Source organism: Hordeum vulgare, chromosome 1H (assembly GCF_904849725.1).
Source record: "Hordeum vulgare subsp. vulgare chromosome 1H, MorexV3_pseudomolecules_assembly, whole genome shotgun sequence".
Classification (NCBI taxonomy): domain Eukaryota; kingdom Viridiplantae; phylum Streptophyta; class Magnoliopsida; order Poales; family Poaceae; genus Hordeum; species Hordeum vulgare.
In genome coordinates this window covers 269,266,276-269,274,232 of record NC_058518.1, presented here as the reverse complement: position 1 = coordinate 269,274,232, position 7,957 = coordinate 269,266,276, and positions in this window count along the sequence as shown.

Here is a 7,957-nt window from a genome sequence, read left to right as displayed (position 1 = left end):
AAAGTTCTATTAGTAATCGAAACAAAGCATTCAACGCATACTCCTAGGGGAAGGGTTGGTAGGTATAAACCATCGCGCGATCCCGACCGCCACACAAAGGATGACAATCAAAAGACTAATCATGCTGAGACTTCATCACATAGCGGTTCACCATACGTGCATGCTACGGGAATCACTAACTTCAACACAAGTATTTCTAGATCCACAACACCTTACTAGCATAACTTCAATATTACCACAACCATATCTCAAAACTAATTGACAGGAATCAAACTTCTCTAACTATTCAATGCACATGAAGGTGGAAGTTTTTGTATCCCTTTGGATAACTACCCCTTTTGAGACTACTTTCAAAGCATAGATCAACTACCAAGCCACGCACCGCTGCGCTCTAAAAGATATAAGTGAAGCACATAGAGCAAAAGTATCTAGCTCAAAAGATACAAGTGAAGCACAGGTGAGCTGAATTGTCTACCAAAGGATATAAATGAAGCTCGACAAAATCACGGTGAGTGCATGTCTCACTCTCTAGGTGTGCATCAAGGAAAATTGTGACACAACAAAAATAAAAGACTCCTACGATACAAGACGGTCCAAGCAAAACACATAACATGTGGTGAAAAAAATATAGCCCCAAGTAACGTTACCGATGGATCGAAGACGAAAGAGGGGATGCCTTCCCGGGGCATCCCAAGCTTAGGCTTTTACGGCATCCTTGAATCAACTTGGGCTGCCTTGGGCATCCCTAAGCTTGAGCTCTTGCCACTCTCTATCTCTTTGTCCATAAGAACTTCACCCAAAACTTGAAAACTTCACAACACGAAACTTAAACAGAAACTCATGATAACATTAGTATGAGAAAGCAAACCACCACTTACTTAGGTACTGTAGCAAACTTAAATTCTACTTATGCTGATGTTGGTTACTGTATTTTCAATCTTCCATGGCTAATACCCCCCGATACTATCCATAGTTTCATCAAAATAAGCAACCAACACAACAAAAACAGAATCAGATAACAGCAGACCAGTCTGTAGCAATATGTATATTTCGTATAACTCTGGTACTTCACAAATTCTGAAAAATTACGAAAGTCTGAAGAATTTGCGTAGCAATCAGCAGCAAAAAGAATCAACTCAAAAGGTCTTACAGAAAAAATGAAAATTCTTTTCGTGAGCAGAAAGTTTCTGTCTTTTCCAGCATGACCAAACGATCATCCCCAAGACTAATCATAATGTTTTTGCTTGGCACAAACGCAAAAAGAAACACAAAAAACACAATCATAACATAATTATGAAAGTGTGGAAAACACAAAACATAAAGCAAAAATAAAAGAAAAATTTATTCATTGGGTTGCCTCCCAACAAGCGCTATCGTTTAACGCCCTTAGCTAGGCATTGATTTCAACGATGCACACATAAAAGGTAAGGATTGAAACACAACGAGAGCATCATGGAGCAAATGTCTAGCACATTTAAGTCTAACCCACTTCCTATGCATAGGGATTTTGTGATCAAACAATTTATTGGAGCAAGAATCAACTAGCATAGGAAGGCAAAACAAGCATAGCTTCAATAATTTCAACATATGGAGAGGAAGCTTGATACTATTGCAATAAGTAGAAGCATATGATCCTATCTCATAGTAATTTTCAGTAGCATCATGAATGAATTCAACAATATAACCAGCACCTAAAGCATTCTTTTCATGATCTAAAAGCATAGAAATGTTATTACTCTTCACATAAGGAAATCTATTCTCAAGAATAGTAGTGGGAGTATCGTAAAAGACTTGAGCACTACAAATTGTGTCCACAATGAAAAAGCAAGGTTTAGCAAAGGGGTTTTCGAAAGTATGACAAGTTTTATCATCCCTTTTCTTCAAAGCATAAGTATCCTCACAATAATCATCATAGATAGGGGGCATGCTTTCATCAAAATGATTTTGATCATTCAAAGTGGAAGAACTAAAAAGATCATCTTTATCAAATATAGCATCCCCAAGCTTGTGGCTTTGCATATCATTAGCATCATGGGTATTCATAGAATTCATGCTAACAACATTGCAATCATGCTCATCATTCTCATATTTTATGCCAAGCATTCTATGTAATTCTTCTTTCAGCACTTGAGTACAGTTTTCCTTCCCATCATGCTCACGAGAGACATTTAAAAGATGTTGCATATGAGGCATCCTCAATTCCATTTTTTTGTAATTTTGAGCAAAAGAACAAGAAACAAATAGATTCGATTGCAAGATCTAAAGATATACCTTCAAGCGCTAACCTCCCCGGCAACGGCGCTAGAAAAGAGCTTCGTTGACGGGATGTTAGCGCCGCTTACCTAGCCTCCCCGGCAATGGCGCCAGAAAAGAGTTTGATGTCTACTATGCAACCTTCTCCTTGTAGACGTTGTTGGGCCTCCACGTGCAGAGGGTTGTAGGACAGTAGCAATTTTCCCTCAAGTGGGTGACCTAAGGTTTATCAATCCGCGGGAGGCATAGGATGAAGATGGTCTCTCTCAAGCAACCCTCCAACCAAATAACAAAGAGTCTCTTATGTCCCAAACACACCTAATACAATGGTAAGTTGTATTGTGCACTAGTTCGGCGAAGATAGGGTGATATAAGTGCAATGTGGATGGTAGATATAGGTTTTTGTAATCTGAAATTACAAAAACAGCAAGGTAACAAATGGTAAAAGTGAGCACGAACGGTATTGCAATGCGTGGAAACAAGGCCTAGGGTTCATACTTTCACTAGTGAAGTTCTCTCAACAATGATAACACAATTGGATCATATAACTAGCCCTCAACAAGCAACAAAGAGTCACTCCAAAGTCACTAATAGCGGGTAAGAAACGAAGAAATTATTGTTGGATACGAAACCACCACAAAGTTATTCTTTCTGATTGATCTATTGAAGAGTTTGTACTAGAATAACACCTTAAGATACATATCAACCAAGACCCTAATGTCACCTAGAGACTCCATTGTCACCTCAAGTATTCGTGGGCATGATTATACGATATGCATCACATAATCTCAGAATCATCTATTCAACCAACACATAGAACTTCAAAGAGTGCCCCAAAGTTTCTACCAGAGAGTCAAAACGTGTGCCAACCCCTGTGCATAGGTTCCCAATCTCACGAACCTGCAAGTTGATCACCAAAACATACATCAAGTACTCACATGAATCCAACATGTGCCAACCCATATGCATAGGTTCCCAATTGTCACAAACCCGCAAGTTGATCACAACAGATAGACACGTGCAAGACATACATCAAGTGTTCTCAAAGACTCAAGCCGATAAGATAACACCAAAGGGGAAACTCAATTCATTACAAGAGGGAGAGGGGGAAGAAAATCATACGATCCAACTATAGTAGAAAAGCCCATGGTACATCGAGATCAAGACATCTCAAGAACACGAGAGAGAGAGAGATCAAACACATAGCTACTGGTACATACACTGAACCCCGAGGGAGAACTACTCCCTGCTCGTCATGGAGATCGCCGGGATGATGAAGATGGCCACCGGAGATGTAGTCCCCTGCCAGCAGGGTGCTAGAACGTGCTCGAGATTGGTTTTTGGTGGCTACAAAGGGTTCCGGCGGCGAAACTCCCGATCTAGGTTTCTTTTTGGGGGTTTATGAATTTATAGGAATTTATGGCGGTGGAATTGCGTCAGTTGGGCCTACGCGGAGGTCACAAGCCTGTGCGCCACCATCAGGGTGGTGGTGGTGGCGTGAGGGCTTGTGACTCCCTCGTGGCCCATCTGGCCTTCTCCCAAAGCTTCGAGGGTCTCTTTTGGTCCAAAAAAATCATCGTAAAGTTTCATTCCATTTGGACTCCGTCTGAAAATGGGCCAAAAACACGGAAAAAACGGAAACTGGCACTTGGCACTTAGTTAATAGGTTAGTCCCGAAAAAGATATAAAACAGCATATTCATGCATATAAAACAATCAAAGTTGACAAGATAATAGCATGGAACCATCAAAAATTATAGATACGTTGGAGACGTATCAAGCAGAAAGAGCTTGATGTCTGGTACGCAACCTTCTCCTTGTAGACGTTGTTGGACCTCCAAGTGCAGAGGTTTGTAGGACAGTAGCAATTTTCCCTCAAGTGGGTGACCTAAGGTTGATCAATCCACAGGAGGCGTAGGATGAAGATGGTCTCTCTCAATCAACCCTGCAACCAAATAGCAAAGAGTCTCTTGTGTCCCCAACACACCCAATACAATGGTAAGTTGTATAGGTGCACTAGTTCGGCGAAGAGAAGGTGAAACAAGTGCAATATGGATGGTAGATATAGGTTTTTGTAATCTGAAATTACAAAAACAGCAAGGTAACAAATGGTAAAAGTGAGCACGAACGGTATTGCAATGTTTGGAAACAAGGCCTAGGGTTCATACTTTCACTAGTGAAGTTCTCTCAACAATGATAACATAATTGGATCATATAACTAGCCCTCAACATGCAACAAAGAGTCACTCCAAAGTCACTAATAGCAGGGAACAAACGAGGAGATTATTGTCGGGTACGAAACCACCACAAAGTTATTATTTCTGAGCGATCTATCATAGAGTTTGTACTAGAATAACACCTTAAGATACATATCAACCAAGACCCTAATGTCACCTAGATACTCCATTGTCACCTCAAGTATCCGTTGGTATGATTATACGATATGCATCACATAATCTCAGAATCATCTATTCAACCAACACATAGAACTTCGAAGAGTGCCCCAAAGTTTCTACCAGAGAGTCAAAACGTGTGCCAACCCCTGTGCATAGGTTCCCAATGTCACGAAACCGCAAGTTGATCACCAAAACATACATCAAGTACTCACATGAATCCACGTGTGCCAACCCATAAGCATAGGTTCCCAATTGTGACAAACCCGCAAGTTGATCACAACAGATAGACACATGCAGGACATACATCAAGTGTTCTCAAAGACTCAATCCGATAAGATAACTCCAAAGGGGAAACTCAATTCATTACAAGAGGGAGAGGGGGAAGAACATCATAAGATCCAACTATAGTAGCAAAGCCCATGGTACATCGAGATCAAGACATCTCAAGAACATGAGAGAGAGAGAGATCAAACAAATTGCTACTGGTACATACCCTCAGCAACGAGGGAGAACTACTCCCTCCTCATCATGGAGATCGCCGGGATGATGAAGATGGACACCGGAGATGGATTCCCACTCCAGGAGGGTGCCAGAACGGGCTCCAGATTGGTTTTTGGTTGCTACAGAAGCTTGCGACGGCGGAACTCCCGATCTAGGTTTCTTTTTGGGGATTTCTGGATTTATAGGAATTTATGGCGGTGGAATTACGTTGGTTGGGCCCACGAGGAGGTCACAAGCCTGCTCGCCACCACCGGGGGGGTGGTGGCGGCGTGAGGGCTTGTGAATCCCTCGTGGCCCATCTGGCCTTCTTCCAAAGCTTCGGGGGTCTCTTTTGGTCCCAAAAAAATCATCGTAAGGTTTCATTCCATTTGGACTCCGTCTGAAAATGGGCCAAAAACACGGAAAAAACAGAAACTGACACTTGGCACTGAGTTAATAGGTTAGTCCCAAAAAAGATATAAAATAGCATATTCATGCATATAAAACATGCAAAGTTGACAAGATAATAGCATGGAACCATCAAAAATTATAGATACGTTGGAGACGTATCACCCGTCCCCTCCGATGGATCTTTGTGCAGGTATTTTTCATATTTTTCAGAAATATTCTGCGTAAATTGTCAGGACGTTCCGTGAACTTTCATTTCTGTACAAAAATAACACCATGGCAATTCTGCTGAAACCAGCGTCTGTCCGGGTTAGTTCCATTCAAATCATGCAAATTAGAGTCCAAAACAAGGGCAAAAGAGTTTGGAAAAGTATATACGATGTAGACGTATCAACTCCCCCAAGCTTAAAACCTTGCTTGTCCTCAAGCAACTCAGTTGACAAACTGAAAGAGAAATAAAAACTTTGACAAACTCCGTTTGATCTTGTTGTTGCAACTATGTCTAACTCATAACCAGAATTTCAGCAAGATCGCAAGTTAACCACATAAGCAAGTGACACAAAGGTCTCACGGTAAACTAATATCAATGGCACAATCAACGAGCAAATAATAATGAGTCTCAGATACCAACAATTCAATCAAAACAAGCATGAAGCAATATGAATAGGTTGTATCTCGCTAGCTCTTTCTGAGACCGCAAAACATAAATGCAGAGCACTTTCAAAGATCAAGGGCTGACTAAACATTGTAAGTCATAGCAACGAAGATCCAGTCATAGTCATACTCAATATCAATCAAAAGCAAAGCATAAAAATGATAGAGGTGCTCTCTAATTGGTGCTTATATAAGAAGAGGATGACTCAACGGGCAAATAAATAGACAGGCCCTTCACAGAGGGAAGCATTGATTTGCAGAGGTGCCAGAGCTCAAGCTTTGAAAACAGAGATAATAATTTTGGGTGGCATGCTTTCATTGTCAACGCAATGACCAAGAGTTCTCAATATCTTCCATGCTACTCATGCTATAGGCGGTTCCCAAACAGAAAAGTAAAGTTTTAGCTCCCCCACCACCAATCAATCACACTCCACGGCTAGCCGAATCCTGGGGTACCGTCCATACTAACATCAATCCGGGGGGAGTCTTGTTTTATAGTTATGTTTTCGATTTAAGCGTGGAACTAGGCATTCCAATTACCGGCCCCTTTCTCGTGAATGACAGTGAATAAACACATGTCGAGGATAACACGCCTAACATGGAAGATACCAATAGCCCCCTGTCACCGTATGAGCGGTTTGGGCACGCAAAACAGATTATTTCTTGAAGGTTTAGAGAATGGCACATGCAAATTTACTTGGAACGGCAGGTAAATACCGCAAATAGGTAGGTATGTTGGACTCTCATGGAAAAACTTTTGGGTTCATGGAAGTGAATGCACAAGCAGTATTCCGCTTAGTACAAATGAAGGATAGCAAAAGACTGGGAAGCGACCAACTAGAGAGCGACAACAGTCATCAAGATGCAATGAGTTTGACTAACATTGAGTGCAAGCATGAGCAGGATATAAATCACCATGAACACAAACATCATAGAGGCTATGTTGATTTTGTTTCAACTTCATGCATGAACATGCGCCAAGTCAAGCCACTTGAATCATTCAAAGGAGAATACCATCCTATCATACTACATCATAGTCATCTCAAAATCTATGTTGGCATTCAAGACAACCCATTATAAGCTCCTAGCTAATTAAGCATCATAAACTATGATCTCTAAGTTGTCATTGCAAACATGATTCTCTCTCAACAAAGCTGAATCTGGGACGACAAGCTAGTCACATTTACAAAAACAAAATAGATAGAGTTCATACCAGCTTTTCCAGTCTCACTCACTTCATCATATATCATCATTATTGCCTTTCACTTGCACGATCGAATGATGTGAACAATAATAAGAGTGCTCGTGCATTGGACTAAGCTGAATCTACAGACAAACACAAAGGAGAAGACAACGTAATATGGCTCTTTAACAAATGAACAAGTATGCATGCGAGAGCCACTAAACATTGTAACCATGGTCTTCTACCTCGACTCAAAGAAAAAGAAAACTATTTACACGGGAAAGATCCCAACAAGCAAAAGAAGAAAGGAAAATCTTTTTGGGCATTCACAAAAGGACACAAAACAAGAAAACAAGAAAACAAAAATAAACTAGCATGGATAATACAGTGGCAAAGTGTAAACACCGACCAACAAAGTGAAAGCATAAGCATGAATGTAATGTTGGTGCAAACACGTACTCCCCCAAGCTTAGGCTTTTGGCCTAGCTTGGTCTACTCCCAAGGAGGGAAATAACCAGCTCCGGGATACTCTGGAGCGGACTGTGGATTCCACTGATGTGTGAGCTCCTCTGGCTCCCACTGAT